We start from the raw sequence: 16,529 nt of genomic DNA on the forward strand, positions 1-16,529 counted from the left end.
CTCTGCACACAGAAGTTCCCTGCATGGAATCCCGCTCTTGTTCTGCAGATAACGCTCCATGAACACTCTGGCTGTTTACAAACCTGCTGACACAGTCTGGGAGCAGTTGCACGGTTCTGAGCAAGGTGCAGGCTTCAGTCTCTTCATCTGCAAGGTAGGAACCCTACAACCCCAAGGGCTGCTGCGATGATGAGATGACGGGACAGCACAGAATCCGTGCTCTGTAAATTTCTCCTGCCATTGTTGTGTGTGCCGACGTTGTCACTGAAGGGCTGGGTGGCCTTGAATGTGTCACATCCACAAAGTAGGTGGCTGGACTAGAGAGCGGCTCTCAGCCTTGCACGCGTTAGAATCATCTGGGGGGGCTTTGCGCCTCGGCGGCCCAGGCCCCACGTGTGGCGGATTCCCCCACAGAACCTTTAAGATGGGGCCCAGGCATTAGTACCTTTGAACAGTTACGGGTGGTTCCTACGTGCAGCTGAGGTTGAGAGGCTGGACGATCCCCAGGCTTGATCGCAGAGGTCAGCTCTGTTCTGCAGGTGAGGCTCCCTCCCCCAGGGTCTCCAAACAGCCCCTGAGATGGAGCCGTCTCTGCGTGTGATGGAAGCCTGGGCTTTGAGTAGCTGGGGCTCTGGGCCTGAAGGATGACAGCTGTCTCCTTGGGGCCTTGAATCCCACTAGAGTCTGCCAAGCAGCAGAGTAAACATGAGGGAGAACAGGGCAGAAGTGTTGCCCGTGGGAGGAGCACAGCCCAAGGGGAACTGGGCCTGGGCTTGAGGGAACACTCCAGGGGCCTCCAGAAGTAATGAAAATGGTGGGCAGAGAGGACAGGGCCCCCAGCCCACTCTGGAGGTCTGAGCCAAGCTCAGTTGGCTCGAGCACTGCCTGCAAGTCCCAGATTCTGGTGCCAACCTCCAGCTGACTTTCCCCCCAAGGATTCTAGACCATCGTGATCCCTGCCCCAGCTCCACCTGCCCTTTCACACCCACATCATCTCCATTTAGCCCTCTCCCAGCCTGATAGGAGCCACTCCTCTGCAAGGATGCTGTCTTAACATTTAGGGGGGATTTGTTGTTTGATATAATTGTAACTCATATTCCCTAAAAAAAGATATGGGAAATACTGATTTATTTTTAAAACATTTTTAAACACCTATAGTCCCATCACCCGGAAGAAACTATCCACTAATATTTCATTATGTTTTCTTCATATACATTTTTTAAAAACTGGATTTATAATACTGTAAACAGGTGTACATCATAGTGATTCGGGGTAATTTTTTTGGCAAATGATGTTCCATTATAGCTTATTACAAGACATTGGGCATAATTCCCTGTGCTCTGCAGTAAATCCTTCTTGCTCATCTACTTTATGTGTAGCAGTTTGTACCTGCTAATCCCATACTCTTCATTCTTCCCTCCCCCACAACCCTGTCCCCTTTGGTAACCGTAAGTTTGTTTTCTACGTCTGTGAGTCTGTTTGTTTTGTAGATAGATTTGTTTGTATTCTTTTTAAGTTTCCACATATAAGTGATTATCATATAGTATTTGTCTTTGTCTGACTCATTTCACTCAGCATAATATTCTTTTGGTCCATCCATGTTGCTTCAAATGAAAATATTTCATTCTTTTTTATGGCTGAGTAATATTTATATATATACATATATATATGTATATATATACACACACACACCCCACATCTTTTTTTTTTTATAAATTTATTTTATTTTTGGCTCTGTTGGGTCTTCGTTGCTGTGAGCAGGCTTTCTCTACTTGCGGCGAGTGGGCTTCTCATTGCTGTGGCTTCTCTTGCTGTGGAGCATGGGCTCAAGGCACTCGGGCTTCAGTAGTTGTGGCACACAGACTCAGTAGTTGTGGCACGTGGGCTTAGCTGCTCCACGGCCTATGGGATCTTCCTGGACCAGGGCTCAAACCCGTGTCCCCTGCATTGGCAGGTGGACTCCTAACCACTGCCCCGCTAGGGAAGACCCACCACATCTTCTTAAACCAGTCACCTGTTGATGGGCCCTTGGGTTGTTTCCATGTCTTGACTATTGTAAATAGTGCTGCTATGAACACTGGGGTGCATATATTTTTCTTTTTTTTTTGCGGTACGCGGGGCTCTCACTGCTGTGGCCTCTCCCTCCGCGGAGCACAGGCTCGGACGTGCAGGCCCAGCGGCTGTGGCCCACAGGCCCAGCATGTGGGATCCTCCTGGACCGGGGCACGAACCCGCGTCCCCCGCATCGGCAGGCAGACCCCCAACCACTGTGCCACCAGGGAAGCCCCGCATATATCTTTTTGAATTAGAGTTTTCATCTTTTCTGGGTATATACCTAGGAGTGGGATTGCTGGATCATATAGTAGCTCTATTTTTAGTTTTTTAAGGAACCTCCATACTGTTTTCCATAGTGGCGGCACCAATTTACATTCCCACCAACAGTCTTTGTAGACATTTTTATTTAGCAAAATTAAAGTCATGTTCTATATAGACATTTATATCCTATTTACTTCATTCCACATTTTCATATAAACATTGGGTACTTAATACTCCACTTTATAGATATTATTATTGTTCCACTCTCTAGATATATCACTTGGAAATTTAGGTATTTCCAATTTTTCATTGTTATGAATAACATACAGGACTAATTTATAGCATCATTTTCCCCCCTGTTTCAAAGTAAAATCATGTTTATTAGAGAAAATGTAGAAATTATTGATAAGTAGAATAAATAACTGAAAATCAACCATAGTAGGAACTTCTGCTTCCACCCAAGATAGAGTAATAGGGACCAGATTTACCTTACCTACCTACCCAAAACAACCAAAACTCCAGAAGAAATGTATGGAATGATGGTTTTAAGGACACTGGAAATAAAACAACAAAGTACAGGTATCCCTGAGAGACCAAGGGAGCCTTATGGCTGCCTTAGGCCTTGCAACTGCCCCGAGTTTCCAGGCTGCAGCAAAGGATGAAGACTCAGATGGAATCTGGCAGACTCCCCAAGTTGAGGGGATGGAGCTGAGAATCAGGGGAGATGAAGGCAGATAGAATAGGCAGGACAGAATACAGAAGAGAGATGCACACAGAATTCTAGGGATCTTCAGTGGGTCCCCCTCAAGTATTCATTAGAGGACTGATCAGTGCACACATGTGAGAAAAGTGTTCAAGTCTAGAAAAGAATCATCCCAAAGGATTAGAGATGATAATACCCAGTGTGACACAGGACCAGGTATAGTGCCTATTCCCACCAGCCAGCCTGGAAAAATCATTCACAGGGCACAGGGTAGAGGACACAGAAGGGGCTTTCCTTAGTAATACGGAATAATTAGCCCTAGATGAAGCACTGCTGCAGTTCTACCTAACAAATCTTTAAAAGCAAGACCTAAAAGGATCAAACAGTTTCCAAGTAACTTAACCACATCCCAGAACAAAGCTCAGGAATACTTACAAAAACATCCAGCACACAGCAGAGTAACATTCACAGTGTCTGACATCCAATAAAAATTACTACACATGTTAAAAAAAAAAAAAACTTAAAGGATAAAAATCATGTAAACTGACACAGATGTTAGAATTATCAGACAAGGATGTTAAAACTTATTATAACTGTGTTCTATATGTTCAAAAAGTTTTAGAAGCATCAAAGATATAATTAAAGACCCAAGTTAAATTCCTACAGATAAAAACCATATGTCTAACAGAAAAAAAGCCTGGAAAAAATTAACATAGCTTGAAGGTGAGACACCTTCAAGCAGCCTAATAAATTTGTAATTGGAGTCCCAGAAAGGGGGTAGGAGACAGAAAGAAATTATCTGAAGAGATAATAGCCAAGTTTTCCCAAATTTGATGAAAAATATAAACCCATAGTTGAGGTTCAGCAAAAACCCCAAGGACAAGAAATATGAGAAAAATGACATCAATACACATCATAATCAAGTTGTTCTAAACCAGTGATAAAAAGAAAATCTTAAAAACATCCAGAGGAAAAAAGCACATTATGTACAGAGGACCAGATAAGGATGATAGCAGATTTCTTGTAAGAAACAGTGTAACAGAGAAAACAGTGGAACAACATCTTTAAAATATTGGGGGGCAATTTGTCAAACTAGAATCCTATACTCATTGAAAACATTTTTCAAAAGTGAAAGCAAAACAAATACTTTTTCAGATGTACAAAATCTAAAAGAATTCATCACCAACAGACCCTCACTGCAAGATATTTTAAACTGAAGGAAAATGATACCAGATGGAAATATGATCTATATAAAGGAATAGAGGTCACTAGAAAAAGTAATTACCTGGATGGATCAGAAGATTTCATGGATCAGAAGATTTAACATTGTTAAAATGCCAATATTGGCTTCCAGTGTCCTTTTCCCCACGGTTGCTCACCCACCCACGGTTGCTGCCCCCCACCTCTGCAGGAGACCCTCCAATATTAACAGGTCTTCCAGTGTGATGCTGAATAAGAATGTTGAGAGAAGATCCACCACCAGTCCTTCCCAACAGGAAGCTTGCACAAACCTCTTAGATGGCCTCATCCACCAGAGGGCAGACTGCAGAAGCAAGAAGAACTACAGTTCTGCAGCCTATGGAGTGAAAACCACATTCACAGAAAGATAGACAAAATGAAAAGACAGAGGACTATGTACCAGATGAAGGAACAAGATAAAACCCCAGAACAACAACTAAATGAAGTGGAGGTAGGCAATCTTCCAGAAAAAGAATTCGGAATAATGATAGTAGAGATGATCCAGGACCTTGGAAAAAGAATAGAGGCAAAGATTGAGAAGATGCAAGAAGTGATTAACAAACACCTAGAAGAATTAAAGAACAAACAAACAGAGATGGACAATACAATAACTGAAATGAAAAATACACTAGAAGGAATCAATAGCAGAATAACTGAGGCAGAAGAACGGATAAATAACCTGGAAGACAGAATGGCGGAATTCACTGCTATGGAACAGAATAAAGAAAAAAGAATGAAAAGAAATGAAGACACCCTAAGAGACCTCTGGGACAACATTAAATGCGACAACATTCGCATTATAGGGGTCCCAGAAGGAGAAGAGAGAGAGAAAGGAGCCAAGAAAATATTTGAAGAGATTATAATCGAAAACTTCCCTAACATGGGAAAGGATATAGCCACCCAAGTCCAGGAAGCAAAGAGAGGCCTAGGCAGGATAAACCCAAGGAGAAACACACTGAGACACATACTAATCAAACTGACAAAAATTAAAGACAAAGAAAAATTATTGAAAGCAATGGGAAAAACAACAAATAACGTACAAGGAAACTCCCATAAAGTTAACAGCTGATTTCTCAGCAGAAACTCTACAAGCCAGAAGGGAGTGGCATGATATATTTAAAGTGATGAAAGGGAAGAACCTACAACCAAGATTACTCTACCTGGCAAGGGTCTCATTCAGATTCAAAGGAGAAATCAAAAGCTTTACAGAGAAGCAAAAGCTAAGAGAATTCAGCACCACCAAACCAGCTCTACAAGAAATGCTAAAGGAACTTTTCTAAGTCGGAAACACAGGAGAAGAAAAGGACCTACAAAAACAAACCCATAACAATTAAGAAAATGGTAATAGGAACATACATATCAATAATTACCTTAAACTTGAATGGGTTAAATGCCCCAACCAAAAGACACAGGCTTGCTGAATGGATACAAAAACAAGACCCATATATCTGCTGTCTACAAGAGACCCACTTCAGACCTAGGGACACATACAGACTGAAAGTGAGGGGATGGAAAAAGATAGTCCATGCAAATGGAAATCAATAAAAGCTGGAGTAGCAATACTCATATCAGATAAAATAGACTTTAAAATAAAGAATATTACAAGAGACAAGGAAGGACACTACATAATAATCAAGGGGTCAATCCAAGAAGAAGATATAACAATAATAATATATATATGCACCCAACATAGGAGCACCTCAATACACAAGGCAACTGCTAACAGCTATAAATGAGAATATCGACAGTAACACAAAAATAGTGGGGGACTTTAACACCTCACTTACACCAATGGACAGATCATCCAGACAGAAAATGAATAAGGAAACACAAGCTTTAACTAACACAATAGACCAGATAGATTTAACTGATATTTATAGGACATTCCATCCAAAAACAGTAGATTACACTTTCTTCTCAAGTGCACACAGAACATTCTCCAGGATAGATCACATCTTGGGTCACAAATCAAGCCTCAGTAAATTTAAGAAAATTGAAATCATATCAAGCATCTTTTCTGACCACAACACTATGAGATTAGAAATCAATTACAGGGAAAAAAACGTTAAAAACACAAACACATGGAGGCTAAACAATATGTTACTAAATAACCAAGAGATCACTGAAGAAATCAAAAAATACCTAGAAACAAATGACAGTGAAAAAGTGATGATCTGAAACCTATGGGATACAGCAAAAGCAGTTCTAAGAGGGAAGTTTATAGCAATACAAGCCTACCTCAAGAAACAAGAAAAGTCTCAAACAATCTAACCTTACACCTAAAGGAACTAGAGAAAGGAGAACAAACAAAACCCAAAGTTAGTAGAAGGAAAGAAATCATAAAGATCAGAGCAGAGGACTTCCCTGGTGGCGCAGTGGTTGAGAGTCCGCCTGCCGATGCAGGGGACATGGGTTTGTGCCCCCAGTCCAGGAAGTTCTCACATGCCACGGAGCGGCTGGCCCCATGAGCCATGGCTGCTGAGCCTGCGCGTCCGGAGCCTGTGCTCCGCAATGGGAGGGGCCACAACAGTGAGAGGCCCACATACCACAAAAAAAAAAGATCAGAGCAGAAATAAATGAAAAAGAAACAAAGAAAACAATAGCAAAGATCAATAAAACTAAAAGCTGGTTCTTTGAGAAGATAAACAAAATTGATAAACCATTAGCCGGACTCATCAAGAAAAAAAGAGAGAAGCCTCAAATCAACAGAATTAGAAATGAAAAAGGAGAAGTAACAACAGACACCGCAGAAATACAAAGCATCATAATAGACTACTACAAGCAACTCTATGCCAATAAAATGGACAACCTGGAGGAAATGGACAAATTCTTAGAAATGGACAACCTTCCATGACTGAACCAGGAAGAAATAGAAAATATGAACAGACCAATCACAAGTAATGAAATTGAAACTGTAATTAAAAATCATCCAACAAACAAAAGTCCAGGACCAGATGGCTTCACAGGTGAATTCTATCAAACATTTAGAGAAGAGCTAAGACCCATCCTTCCCAAACTCTGCCAAAAAATTGCAGAGGAAGTAACACTCCCAAACTCATTCTACGAGGACACCCATCACCCTGGTATCAAAACAAGACAGAGATACTACAAAAAGAGAAAATTACAGACAAAAATCACTGATGAATATACATGTAGAAATCCTCAACAAAATACTAGCAAGCAGAATCCAACAACACATTAAAAGGATCATACACCATGATCAAGTGGGATTTATCCCAGGGATGCAAGGATTCTTCAATATATGCAAATCAATGTGATACACCATATTAACAAATTGAAGAATAAAAACCATATGATCATCTCAGTAGATGCAAGAAAAGCTTTTGACAAAATTCAACACCCAGTTATGTTAAAAACTCTCCAGAAAGTGGGCATCGAGGAAACCTACCTTGACATAATAAAGGCCATATACAACAAACCCACAGCAAACATCATTCTCAATGGTGAAAAGCTGAAAGCATTTCCTCTAAGATCAGGAACAAGACAAGGATGTGCACTCTCACCACTATTATTCAACATAGTTTTGGAAGTCCTAGCCACGGCAATCAGAGAAGAAAAAGAAATAAAAGCAATACAAATTGGAAAAGAAGTAAAACTGTCACTGTTTGCAGATGACATGATACTATACATAGAGAAACCTAAAGATGCCACCAGAAAACTACTAGAGCTAATCAATTAATTTGGTAAAGTTGCAGGATACAAAATTAATGCACAGAAATCTCTTGCAGTCCTATACAATAACAATGAAAGATCAGAAAGAGAAATTAAGGAAATAATCCCATTCACCATTGCAAGAAAAAGAATAAAATACCTAGGAATAAACCTACCTAAGGAGGTAAAAGACCAGTACTCAGAAAACTATAAGACACTGATGAAAGAAATCAAAGATGACACAAACAGATGGAGAGATATACCATGTTCTTGGATTGGAAAAATCAATATTGTGAAAATGACTATACTACTCAAAGCAATCTACAGATTCAGTGCAATCCATATCAAATTACCAGTGGCATTTTTTATGGAACTAGAGCAAAAAATCTCAAAATTTATATGGAGACATAAAAGACCCCAAATAGCCAAAGCCATCTTGAGGGAAAAAAAATGGAGCTGGAGGAATCAGACTCCCTGACTTCAGACTATACTACCAAGCTACGGTAATCAAGATAATATGGTACTGGCACACCAACAGAAATATAGATCAATGGAACAGGATAGAAATCACAGAGGTAAATCCACACACCTATGATCAACTAATCTATGACAAAGGAGGCAAGGATACACAATGGAGAAAAGACAGTCTCTTCAATAAGTGGTGCTGGGAAAACTGAACAGCTACATGTAAAAGAATGAAATTAGAACACTCCCTAACACCATACACAAAAATAAACTCAAAATGGATTCGAGACCTAAATGTAAGACTGGACACTATAAAACTCTTAGAGGAAAACATAGGAAGAACACTCTTTGACATAAATTACAGCAAGATCTTTTTTGATCCACCTCCTAGAGAAATGGAAATAAAAACAAAAATAAACAAATGGGACCTAATGAAACTTCAAAGCTTTTGCACAGCAGAGGAAACTATAAACAAGACGAAAAGACAACCCTCAGAATGGGAGAAAATATTTGCAAATGAATCAACAAAGGATTAATCTCCAAAATACATAAACAGCTCATGCAGCTCAATGTTAAAAAAACAAACAAACAATCAAAAATGGGCAGAAGACCTAAATAGGTATTTCTGCAAAGAAGACATACAGATGGCCAAGAAGCACATGAAAAGCTGCTCAACATCACTAATTATTAGAGAAATGCCAATCAAAACTACAATGAGGTATCACCTCACACCAGTTAGAATGGGCACCATCAGAAAATCTACCAACAACAAATGCTGGAGAGGGTGTGGAGAAAGGGAACCCTCTTGCACTATTGGTGGGAATGTAAATTGATACAGCCACTATGGAGAACAGTATGGAGGTTCCTTAAAAAACTAAAACTAGAACTACCTTACAACCCAGCAATCCCACTACTGGGCATATACCCAGAGAAAACCATAATTCAAAAAGACATGCACATCAATGTTCATTGCAGCACTGTTTACAATAGCCAGGTCATGGAAGCAACCTAAATGCCCACTGACAGACGAATGGGTAAAGAAGATGTGGTACATATATACAATGGAATATTACTCAACCTTAAGAAGGAACGAAAATGGGTCATTTGTAGAGACGTGGATGGATCTAGAGACTGTCATACAGAATGAAGTACGTCAGAGAAAAACAAATATCATATATTAATGCATATATGTAGAGTCTAGAAAAATGGTACAGATGAACTGGTTTGCAAGGCAGAAATAGAGACACAGATGTAGAGAACAAACGTATGGACACCAAGGGGGGAAAGTGGCAGGGGCGGGTGGTGGCAGTGGGATGAATTGGGAAATTGGGATTGACATATATACACTAATATGTATAAAATGGTTAAGTAATAAGAACCTGCTGTATAATAAATAAATAAAGATGCCAATATTCCCCAAATTAATCTACAGATTCACACAATCTGTATCAAAAGCCCAGATGGTTCCTTGCAGAAACTGACAAGCTGATTCTAAACTTCATATGGGAATTCAAAAGACCCAGAAGAGTTAAAACAATCTTGAAAAAGAAGAGCAAAGTTGGAAGACTCACACTTCCCAATTTCAAAACTCACTACAAAGCTATGGTAATCAAGACAGTGTATTACTGGCTTAAGGATAGATACGGAGATCTATCCTTATGCCAGTAGAATAGAATTGAGAGTCCAAAAATAGACTCTCACATTTATGGTCAATTGATGTTTGACAAGGGTGCCAAGACTCTTCAATGTGGAAAGAACCGTCTTTTCAATAAATCATACTGGGACAACTGGTTATGTACATGAAGAGAATGAATTTAGACCACCCCCCCTTCCTCACACCACATAACAACTAACTCAGAATTAATGCTAGACCTACTGTAAGAGCTAAGAGAAAAACACGGGATCAAATCTTCGTGACTTTGGGTTACGCAAAGCCTTCTTTGATGTGAAACCAAAAGCACCAATGACAAAAGAAAAAATACATAAACTGGGCTTCATCAGTTTTTAAAACTTTTGTGCCTCATAAGATACCATCAAGAAAGTGAAAAGACAACACACAGAATGGGTGACAATATTTGCAAATCATTAATCTGACACGGGAATTTTATCTAGAATATATAAAGGACAGTTACAACTCAATAATAAAAAGACAACCAAATTTTAAAATGGTCTAAGCATCTGAATAGGCATTTCTCCAAAGAAGATATATAAATAGCCAATAAGCATATGAAAAGATGCTCAACATCGTTAGTTATCAGAGGAATGAACATCAAAACCATACACACAAAAAATGAGATATCAATGCACACTCACTAGGAAGTCTGTAATAAAAAAAAAACAGATAAGTGTTGAGGAGGATGTAGAGAAATTAGAACCCTCATACACTGTTCCTGGGAATATAAAATGGTGCAGCTGCTTTGGAAAATGTTCTGACAATTTCTCAAGTGGTTAATCATTGTACACTGATACTTGCTACAGGATGAACCTTGAAAACATCATGCAAAGTCAGAGAAGCCAGTCACAAAGGACTCCATTTATTATTTTGTGTTATTCCATTTATACAAAATGTTCAGAATAGGCAAATGCATGGAGACAGAGTAGATCAATGATTGCCCAGGACTGTTGGCAGGGAAGGGGGGTGACTACTCATGGGGATGGGGTTTCTTTTGGGGGGAATGAAAATGTTCTAAAATAGATTCTGATGATGGTTGCATAACTCTGTGAATATACTAACAGCCATTGAATTGTACTCTTGGTGTGAGTGAATTGTACAGTATGTGAATTCTATCTCAATAAAATATATATATTAACAAGGAGGCAGGAGGAAACTTTCGTCAGTGATGGATATATCACGACAGTGATTGTGATGATTTCACAGATGTATCCGTGTCTCAAAATTTATAAAATTGTACAATTTAAATACATGAAATTGATTGTATATCTATTATAGCCAATAAAGCTGTTTCTAAAAATCACCTACAGTGAGCATCTAGAAATAAGCAGAATTCACATTATGATATATCTTTCCAATCTCTTTTCTAGGAACTCACACTTTAGTTTACAAAATGGGGTAACCCTGCTTTTTTTTCCACTTGGTAATATATCCTGAGCATCTTTCCAAGTCATTAAATACTTATTAAATATTTAATGGCCACATAGCCTTTTATGTTCAATGATGCAGTAAATTTATTCCAAACAGCGGAATCCCAGATGATCCTTCTGAGCCTTTCTGGCTGCAGGGGCGCCTCTTCTGCCCCAGCTGGGACAGGCTTCCAAACCCCCATCCTCCGCTGGTCCTGGCCTGGCCTCTCTGGAAGGGACCTTCAGAACCAGCACTCTGCCTGGGTGGGGAACCTGTGGGAAGCCCTTCATTCCTCACATTCCTGCCTCTCACTGCCCTGGTGGCCCCAGGTGCTGAGAAGGTCTCGGGCCAGCTTTGGGAATGGACTCAATGCCAGTGCCTCTTCCTCCACATCCAGGCCTCAGCTCCACGTGGGCCCAGAGGCAGAGAGGAATTCATCTGAGCCCTGTCCCAGCACAGGGCAGGCCCAGACAGTGATCAGCAGGCTTTTGGGGTCACATGTCCTCCCGAAAATAATTGCAAAACAATCTTGCATTTTTAAGTTGATCTCTAAAATTGTATCACAAGTTTAATAGTTACAAAATATATAATTTGGGACACAGTGTTTACGTGCTTTAAATAGATTTAGGGCTGCAGATTTAAGCTGTTTGCTTCATAGAAAATGTCCACCATGTAACCTAATTGGCAAAGCCAACCCTTACTGGCAAACTGGTCAATTCGGAATTTGTTTCCACCAGAAAATGTTTGATTTTGTTTTTTAAAGTTAAATACAAATTGTTAACCTACATCCCAGTGACAACACTCTCATTTTTGAATTATGATTCAAGCCAAGAATTGTATAGAGAGGTAGATAGATAGGGAGGTAACTAGGACAGATGGATGGATGGATGGATGTGTGGACAGACAGACACACAAAGATGGGGAACCCAGCCATGCTTTTGTCAATTGAATTCCAAAGGCACGGGCTTGTTTCATAAACTTGTGCTTTGCTGTCAACCTCGTCCTCAGTGCTGGCTGTTTCTAACGCATCTCTTGGAGGCTCTGGCAGACTTTGTACTCTGGGCCATGCAGCATAATGAGTTTCAGGAAGGAGAGAGTTGTGGAATGAAAGGAGATGGAGGCAGGGAGGTGCGAAAAGAGGAGCAGGGGAAAAGCGTCTGCCCCAAAGCTTCCCTGGGGTTGGGGACCAGCTACTTCTCCTGACGGGACTTCCGGCTGTTTCCCCATCACCACCAGAGTTGGGAGCCCCAGCTTTTACCTGGAGAGAGAGGCCCCCCGAATTGCTCGCCCTGACACCTGCTCACACTGCGTGACCCGCGAGGTCTCCTGGGAGAAGACCCCCGAGCGGCGGCCCGGCGCCTCAGTGCTGGGTGTGCGCTGTGCACAGTATGGACCCAAACACTCTTCTCTCAGCGCCAGACGGAGGCCTGGGCCTGAAGGGGACGGGGCTGCCGGCAACACAGGACATCCCTCTTCTTGGAGGCAGTCGGTCTCCCTCGGAGAAAAGTTTCAGAATCAGGAGCCAGAGCAAGTTTCTTAAGACTCTGCACACTTGCCAAGCAGGAGCTGAGGTCCTGTGATTGCAGTAACTATTGGCTCGTGAAATGAAAATCCGGGCCGTGTCAGGAGGGGGAAGCAGGTGTGCCAAGAAGAGGGAGATCATGGCCTCTGTGCTCAGCCTCCCAGTTGGCTCGGGGCTTCCTGGCAGCCAGGGCTCAAAGGGAAACATGTATTTCTAATGGAGTTTCCTTTGACCACCACCCCCAAAATTCTGGGATGTTTTTTCTTTCCTAATAATGGTTTTCCTAATACATACACAAAAATTACTCAGTTGGAACCTTATGTGGGGCAGAGGACATGGACATTGTTGAAGGAAATCTGTAACCTCTTTATTCTCCTGAGGAGTAAAGGGACCTTCTGGAGGAGGGTCACCACATACAAGGCAGGCTGTGACCTGGGCCCCAGCTGGCCTGACTCCCAGTGTGTCCCTCCTACCCCGTGCTGTACACCCTGAGGGCTCAGCCAGTGGGGACAACGCACACCGTCTGGGAGGCCTGACCGGTACCCCGGAGCACAGCTCAGACTCCTGCTGAGTCTGAGAGGCCAGAGGCGGCCAGGATGGCGTGACCCACCCGGAGCATCAGTGCACAGCCTGGAGAGCAGAGGGGCAGCTGGAGCCTCAGCCGGCCCGTCTTCGAGTCATGACTTCGCAGCCGAACTCAGCAGCCTGGGATTTGGGGTATCGTTTCTTCTCTTGTGTTAAAATCTCGTGTCTTTCCCTGGGAAGCAGGGAGCTGGAGAGAGGAAGAGACAAGACCCTCATAGGAGCGTGGAGATGTGACCCAGAGCACCAGCGTCCCCTCTGTGAAGTGGACACAGGTAGGGCTGTCTCAAAGTTATTACAAAGCTGAAATGAGCTACTGTGTGGCAAAGAAGCTGTCCAGTCTCAGAGCCTGCCTCCCCCTCAGTGCTGGCGTCTGGATGAGTCTTGGGGGTGGGGACACGAGCTGTCCCTCCTCTCCTGGTTCCTCACCACGGCGGGGCTGCTGGGGCGGGACCACCCTGGGTGTTACAGGTGAAGCAGTGACGAGTCTACCTGCAAACTACTTTAGAGCCACGGGAGTGGGGGCCTGGCTGGGGGTGGAGATGTGATGTGAGCACGTGGGCAGGGCCTGTCACCCACAGGGAGGGCTGGACCCTGGCGGGATGGGAACCCACTGGGCCAGTGCCTGACTTGGGGTTGGTGCCCCATACATCAGATGAATTAGCTGGTTGTACAGTGCAGGGGGGTCTGGAAGCTTCTGGGATCCCACAGCAAGGCTCCTCCTCTCCATTAGCTGCAGAAGGGCCAGGAAAATGGTCCAGTCTTACCCAATTCAACTCAACAAACCAGTTACTGAGCGCCTGCCTGCGGGGACTGACCCCGGGCGCGTTCAGACTAGAATGTGTGTAATTAACCCCGTGAAGGGCTGACCAGCCCTCTCTACAGATGCAGGATCTGAAAGGCAGTGAGATTGCCCGATGGCGCACTGCTGATGTGTAGAGTCTGAAAGAGCCGCTGCTCCCCTTCTCTGCTGTGAACCCAGGGCCCTGACGTCCAGCTGCAGCGCCCAGTTCAGCCCCAGGCCCAGAGCAAGTCTCCCACAGCCCAGGGGGCCGGGAAGGCCAGGGGACACCAGAGGGGCCACGGGAAGAGTGACCAACTGTTCTGGTCTCTATGGGACTTTCCCACATCCTGGGAACCCTCAGTTCCAGGCAAACCAGGACAGCTGGTTGCCCTGGACATGGGCATAAACTCCCCAGGCTCTCTTAACCAAATCCCAAATTCTCCCTGAGGAAATTCCATCCAGGCCCACACACTCGGTGCCGAGGCTCCCCGTTCCCACGCAGGTACTGGCCACTGTTGCTTGCTCTGCTCAGCTTTCTTCTGAAGGCAACCCCTGGCCTCTGTAGCCCACCTGAAAAACAATGCCCTAAACTAGACAGGGCAGAGACACCTGGGGCTCCGGGTGACAAGCAGGATAGCTGGAGGGCCCGAGGTCTGTGTCCCAAGGGCATCCTCAGTTCCCCTCAGAGCCTGAGGCCGAGAGGGCCCTCCTCACCCCCAGATCTCTCCCAACAACTCGTTTTTTAAGGAAAGGAAACACACATGTTCTTATTTAAAGCCCTTTAATTATCCTTCCAGGTAGGTGAAAGGACCCTTTATTTTACAGATGATGTAAAGTCTCAGACGATATCTTGCCCAAGGCGAGGCTGTGGAGGGGAGCGATGCCAGATTTCAATCTGGATCCGCTTGGCTTTGAAGCTGGAGTCTCTTCTGGTGCAGACCCTGCCCTTTCACCTCAAAGCCTGTGTCTTCTCCATTAAAACGACACGGCACTCTGACCTCCAAAACCACTCTGGGGTATAATATGGCCCAAAACATCGACAGGAGAAGGAAAAAGTGATGTGTGCAAAAATGTTCATGGTGATTCATCTGATAACCACTAACCTAGAAACCACAGATAAGAATCGGCCCCATGGGCACGTGCAGGGGGACAGATTGAGCTGTGGTGGGATCTCGGCACAAGGGAAGGCCATCGCGCTCGGCCAACAGGAACCACAAGGAAAGGATAATGATGGCCCACCTCTGCTGAGTGTTTCCCGAGGGCCGGGCACTGTCTTAGGACTTTGAGTGTCTAAGACTCATTTGTGTTCAGTTCTCCTAAGGACCCGGTGACATGGCCACTCATGACGTTTTCTATTTTTACACACGTGGCAGTTGAAGCACAGGGACCTTAAGTGTCTGGTCCAAGGCCAGAGTGTGTGAGAGCCACGGGGTCCTGTCTGTTTGGAGCAGCGGGCCGTGGAGATACACAAAAGCCAAACAGTACGAAAGCTGGCCTGCAGAAGGTTATCCCAGGGCCTGGCGTCAGATGGACACGTATCTAGAGGAGGTGAAGAGCACGTGGTGTGAACTAGTTCCCCTCCTCCGTTTATATCTTTTACAATCATTTCTTACAAAGGTGGCGGGAGATCCCTGGCTTGGGTGAGCCACTGGAGGCCAGGTGAGTGGATACAGAAGGATGATGGGCCACAGGGATGCAGCACGATCCCACCTGCAGGCTCTGCCCTGGCCGTCTGGGGGAGGAGCTTGTGGCTCCGGCTGGTCCTCACGTCCTCGATCTGGGAAATGGGATCCTGGCCTCCGTGCACCCATTACAGATCCGTACACGGTATTCAGGGCTCCCAGCAGTCACACTTCTCTGACCCAGGGTCCAGGACTGGCCTCCCGTGGTCAGGGAGGATAAGGCTGGAAGGGAACCCAGGAGCGGCTCTTGCAGCCATGGCCTGGGAGCGCAGAGGGTCAGGAGGGGAAGCCTCAGTGTGTGAGCACAGCTCTGGGACCCCTGGATGGAGTGGCTGGCGCTCGGGCACATAACCTGAAGTCTGGCTGGGGCCCCTGGAGCAGTGCCACACGAGCCAGCGGAGAAGAGTGACCCCGCTGCCCGTGAGGGTGGCCCACCCCAGTGCCTGCCCAGTCCTGCCCATTAGGGTCCTGGAATGGACCTG

At 44.1% G+C, this 16,529-nt stretch overlaps 1 long non-coding RNA gene across 1 annotated transcript in view; it reads left to right on the top strand.

The window, feature by feature from the left end:
- Window positions 1-160: 160 nt before the first annotated feature.
- LOC141278062 (uncharacterized) overlaps window positions 161-16,529 on the top strand; it is a 34,344-nt gene continuing 17,975 nt past the window's right edge. Inside the window, exon 1 of the long non-coding RNA XR_012330277.1 lies at window positions 161-13,856. This is a non-coding gene — a long non-coding RNA (uncharacterized lncRNA). The remainder of the gene's footprint in view (window positions 13,857-16,529) is intronic.

Source organism: Tursiops truncatus, chromosome 2, assembly GCF_011762595.2.
Source record: "Tursiops truncatus isolate mTurTru1 chromosome 2, mTurTru1.mat.Y, whole genome shotgun sequence".
In the NCBI taxonomy this organism is placed as follows: Eukaryota; Metazoa; Chordata; class Mammalia; order Artiodactyla; family Delphinidae; genus Tursiops; species Tursiops truncatus.